Source organism: Rhinolophus sinicus, chromosome 16, assembly GCF_057876585.1.
Source record: "Rhinolophus sinicus isolate RSI-liver-muscle chromosome 16, RSI-T2T, whole genome shotgun sequence".
In the NCBI taxonomy this organism is placed as follows: Eukaryota; Metazoa; Chordata; class Mammalia; order Chiroptera; family Rhinolophidae; genus Rhinolophus; species Rhinolophus sinicus.
The window spans coordinates 92,754,376-92,759,905 of record NC_142516.1 but is presented as its reverse complement, the minus strand read 5'-3'; the positions used below and the strand labels follow the sequence as shown (position 1 = coordinate 92,759,905).

Sequence of the window (5,530 nt, the reverse complement as noted above, 5' to 3'; positions counted from 1 at the left end):
GGGCTGTTACAAGTCAAACCTCAACACTACAAACTCTGAAAGATCATAAAATACATCCTAATGAGTAAGAGAGTCTGGCTGGTGAGGGTTTCGAAATCTCTTGGTTTGTTAAGTAGACACTCTGTTATAATCTAATTTCACTTGTGGCTTTACTCGCAAACTTCATAAATGCTAAGGATGTTGTTGGCAGGGGAGATGGACAGAATCTTTGGAAATGCCATAGGACGAAAAACAACCTAGAGATTAAGGAAACATGTGCAAAGGAAATGAAGAAAGGGTAGGCAAAAGGGGCTTGGAGGAGGCTTTGGTGGAAGGGGGCCCTATCCTTTGCCTGAGGGTCCTTCTCTCTCGGTATCTTTCTTTACCCAGGCTGTAACAGGCCCCAAAGATGAGACAGTGATCAAAGAAATTTGGGAATCGAGCAGGCTGCTTGGGGAAACACTGGCGGCCTGCACACTTTGGAAGTTATTCTCCTTCTAAAGAACTTGGAAAAAGTAGGACCTGCTTATTCAAAGAAGGACAAACATCAGAAAAGGGTTTGCCGACTTTTCCTCTTGTCTGGGCTTGTAGCTCTTTCCTTTTTCTGTGAAGATGCAGCTCAAACCCATGGAGATTAATCCCGAGATGCTGAACAAAGTGCTGGCCCGACTGGGGGTCGCCGGCCAGTGGCGCTTCGTGGACGTGCTGGGGCTGGAGGAGGCTTTGAGCTCAGTGCCTTCTCCTGCCTGGGCGCTGCTGCTGCTGTTTCCCCTGACCACCCAGCACGAGAACTTCAGGAAAAAACAGATTGAAGAACTGAAAGGACAAGAAGTCAGCCCTAAAGTGGAGTTCATGAAGCAGACCATTGGGAACTCCTGTGATACCATTGGACTTATACACGCAGTAGCCAATAATGAAGACAAACTGGAATTTGAGGATGGGTCAGTCCTGAGACAGTTTCTTTCTGAAATGGAGAAGTTGTCCCCTGAAGACAGAGCAAAATGCTTTGAAAAGAATGAGGCCATTCAGGCAGCCCATGACGCCATGGCGCAGGAAGGCCAGTGTCGGGTAGATAACAAAGTGAACTTTCATTTTATTCTGTTTAACAACGTGGATGGCCACCTCTATGAACTTGATGGATGAATGCCTTTCCCGGTGAACCATGGCACCAGCTCAGAGGACTTGCTGCTGCAGGTGCCGCTAAGGTCTGCAGAGAATTCACTGAGCGTGAGCAAGGGGATGTCCGCTTCTTTGCCCTGGCCCTCTGCAAGGCTGCCTAATGCGCAATGGGAAGGCACTACGCTTTTTCCCTCTCTGCCCTTCACCGTGAAAATAGATCCCTACCAGAGCAGTCTTAAAATGCTTCAGTACTTGTAGAACACAGCTGTTCTCCTTTGGTTCGGCAGATAGGCTCTCACCCTCCACCACACCCAAGTGCTAGCAGATAGCAGAGCTCAGCTGTCGATTGAGCCAAGTTTGGTGTATGCTTCAGGTGGCGAAGTATTTCCCCTGTTGTATGGCTTGTATTTCATATCTAATGCTTTAAATGGCTACTTTGGTTTGTGTCTATAAGTTAAGGCCTTGGATGTGGTTTAAATTGTCTGTCCTTAAAACAAATAAAACTTTTCTGCTGATAAGAAAACAAAAAAGAAAAGGGTTTTCCTTTCCTGCTAATTCCCATGCATCTCAATCTCTACTAAGTGAGATTCCTCTGAATCTCAGCCAATGATTGGCACATAGCAGTTTCTCAGTCAAATACCTTTGAACTGATGAAAGTCACGTACGATAGCTGGTGGTTTCCGGTTCTGATTCTTGCCACATTAAGTTGTGTCTCATACAACTCAGAGTAAAATTCGTTTTGCTTTCAAGATTGTTATGTGACGTGACACGAAGTTTGGCTCTGCGGGGTCTGAATAGCTTTATGATGGAGGGGTTCCAGCTGCTGTGTTTCTTCTAGACGCCCTGCTACATGACTGCCGAAAGAGACATGTGAACCAACAAAACATGGCTCATTTTACCTGAAGAAAAGAAAAGGCCACCATCTGCAGGGCACAAATGACAGACAATAAAATAGCAAATACCAGTGAGCTGTTGGAGTGGGTTTTACTGGGGCACAGAAGGAAACACATTTACACTGAATAAACATGGGCTGATGGACTGGATTCCTCGGGAAACACAAGAGGAGGGAATAGAAGGTGAACAGTGTATAATATTTGCTTTTGAAATAACTCTTATGATTAAGGAAAAGTAGATTAATTACAAGGTCTTGTTTTCTGAAGCTCTGTTAAGCTTTGTAGACACACACACGCAAATTCTACAAGCCTCATGTAGTTGGAGGCACTAAGTATGTGACCTGAATAGTGAGGTGGGGGATTTATGTAGGAATATTGGACACATATGAAACTTCAGCCTCATTGAAAACACTCGTTCTTATTAAAAGGTTCACCATGTTGGTGAAGCTCCTTGACGATTCTTGTTCCCAGCTTCATGAAGGGAAGGAAATTTAGCACAAGATGCTGTCCTTGAGGTGTTTACGTATACCTGGAAAACGCCACGGTCCATCATTGCTTGGTTCCTATGTTGTTGATGCCACCAGGTTTTCTAGCCATGGAAAGGCCTGTGCCAAGCACCTGGGTACCTGGGGCTGTCAGGGGGAGCAGGAGCAAATTGGGATCTGACCCAGTGGAATGGTTGGTCACTGCTGGGCCACGAGCAGTTTATGTTCTCACGTTCCTCCTGCACGCCACCTGATAACACGTCTTTGTCTGCCTCCTTTGACACTTCTGACACAAAGCAGGATGAGCAGAAATGAATAGATGGTTCCAAATGAAACAGGCTGAGGAGAGGACTGGGAAGCATCGGCTCGGCAGGAAGGTCAGAGCTTTATTTCATCTACAGGTGGGACGGCTGAGAGGGGCTAATAACACTCCCGGGAGCTGAAAACAGGGCAGAGGGAGCGTTGTCCACAGGCAAGGGAACGAGAGAGGCAGGTTTACCTTCCAAGAGGAGTTGGATTGGACCAAGGAGAGGTGCCCCCGGCTTCCGGAAGCCTTTGACAAAAGACGAGCAATGGGTTCTAGCCGTCGTGCAGCACCGCGAGGCAGCCTCACCTGTGGGCGACATCTGCTTGTGTATTTATTTGAAAAGCATTTTATAAAAAATGACAAAATGATCATTTTGATACACTGATCCATGAAAGGTAATATGATGTACTCTCCCCCCATGTCCCCCTCCACACACACACTGAATATTCCTCACTGGGAACCTCTCTCTACAGGTCTAGTCACTACTGCACGCTGGCCTTCTGAGAGCACAGAGGAAAACTGCTTTATGGAAAAAAGTGAATAAAATAATTTAACATGAAAACAATTAATGCCTGCTATTTCACCATTATAGTTTCATTCCTTTGGATCTTTGAAGTTCCTATTTAAAATTTAAACGCCCTTCGGTCAGAGGTAGAGGGTTCTTCATAAGCCCAATTATAAGTAAGTAGTACTTCATTGTTCTAGAGGGTGTCCTGGAACTTTTAGCTCTGAATTATTTTGACATTTTTGACACTTTGTGTTGGACTGTGTGGCACACGGCCCCAGTCCTGCTGGGCTATACATAGATTTCACTTTGGTGAACTTTCCCTTCTGGCTGACTTAGGTTCCAGGACATGAACCTAGATAGAGGTTTGTATGGCCTCAGGTCCAAAAACAAAATTAAAAGGCAAACAACACATTGGGAAAATATTTGCAGTGTGTGACTAAGGTCAATTGCCTTAATATAAAAAGAGTTCTTGCAAATCAATCAAAGATGAGTACTACCACAGAAAAGCAGCAACAACAACAACCAAAAAGACCCAACAAAAAAATAAAGACATAATTCACAAGGGAGGAAATATAACATAATTAAAAAGCAAAGAAAAACAGTTTAAACTCACAAATAATTGAAGGTATGCAAAATAAAGCAACGATGAGATACTATTTCACTTATCAAATTAGCAAACATTTTGTTTTATTTTATTAAGGATAAAATTCAGTATTGGCAGAAGTTATGGAAAATGGATCTCTTTTATACTGTTGGTAGGAGTGTAATTTGGCACGGCCTTTCTGGAGGGAAATTCAGGATATTTATCAGTGGCCCTTTGACCCAGCATTCCTTAGGACGTGCACCACAGGGGACTGGTTAAATAAACTATGGCACATCCACATGTCACCATTAAAAATGCTGTAGAAGAAACATTCTGTGCCCTTGATAAAAAAATTAGATTACAATACAGCATGTTCAATACAAGTATCATTTTCAATTTAAAAATATATATAGGCCCGAAGAACCAGATTCTTGGCCATATAAAATTGTCAAGTTTGACGTTCATTTTGCATCCATGAATACGGCTGCTTAAAAATCTAACATAAAGAATTTCCCTAGCAGGAATTTAGTTTGTTCTAGAAATATTTATTAAACTTCTCCTGTGAGCCAGACACTCACTCTTCTATGTGAGAGATATAGCAGTGACTAAGACAAAATTCTAATTTTTATGTCCCTTTTGGTAAGGAACATAGACAATAAATAAATAAAAAATACATTATTAAGAGAGTGATAATTTCATATAGAAAGTAAAATAGGTTATTTTGATAAAGACTGTCAACAGGTCAGGGGACAACACTAGATGTGGTGACTACTCTGATGAAATTATATTTGAGCTGAAACCAGAGTGGGGAAAAGCATGGAGCCATGTGAGAAGCCTCCCAGACAGGAGGGAGAGCAAGTGCAAAGGCCCTGAGGTGGGAACAATTTCGGAATGTGGACGAAACAGAATGAAGTTCAGTGTCATGAGAATCTGTATATGAAAGAGAGTAAGAGGGTGGTAAGAAATGAGGTCAGAGAATTAGGCAGGGGTCAAATCACATAGACTCTTCAGCCAGGTAAGGTTGAATTTCATTCTAGGGCAATGGGTAGTCATTGGAGGACTTTACTGATAATTTGATAAAATGGATTTTTTAAGGATAAAAATAAAGTCTTAAATGTTTGGTAATATACAGTTAATAAATTAACTTCACGTATGTGATTTAATTTAATTAAAGAATTCTGTGGAGTAGGTGTTATTTATTCGCATCATAGATCTGCTACAGAGCCTCAGAGGAGTTGAGTGACTTGGCCACGGCCATCCAGGGAGTAGGTAGTGAGACCAAAATGAGAACCTGGAATTCCTCTGTCACAGGTAAATTATGAGGCATGGAAATAAACAATCTACAAGGCTGAAGGCTGGTCAGTGGGTGTGGTGGCTAAAACTAATGGGATGCATTCCCGTTACCATGGAAGTCAATTGAATGAAGGAATGAACTCTCCTATCACCACTTCCCCTAATACAGGCTTTTAAGGAAGTAACTCAGAAACCGCGTCTGTGTCGCTGTAATCACAAAACCCATGTGATTGCACCATGGAAAATCTGACAATGGTTGCAATACTGGGCACCTTCACTTCAGAGGAATGTCAAGCCTTTTGAAAGATCAGCTTAAATGTGCTGGATGCAGCCTCTTTTCGGAAACGGCCACCCAGCCCCGCC

General features: G+C 42.9%; 1 pseudogene; it reads left to right on the top strand.

Moving 5' to 3' along the window:
• Window positions 1-530: 530 nt before the first annotated feature.
• LOC109449815 (ubiquitin carboxyl-terminal hydrolase isozyme L1 pseudogene) lies at window positions 531-1,633 on the top strand (annotated as a pseudogene).
• The last annotated feature ends 3,897 nt before the right edge of the window (window positions 1,634-5,530 follow it).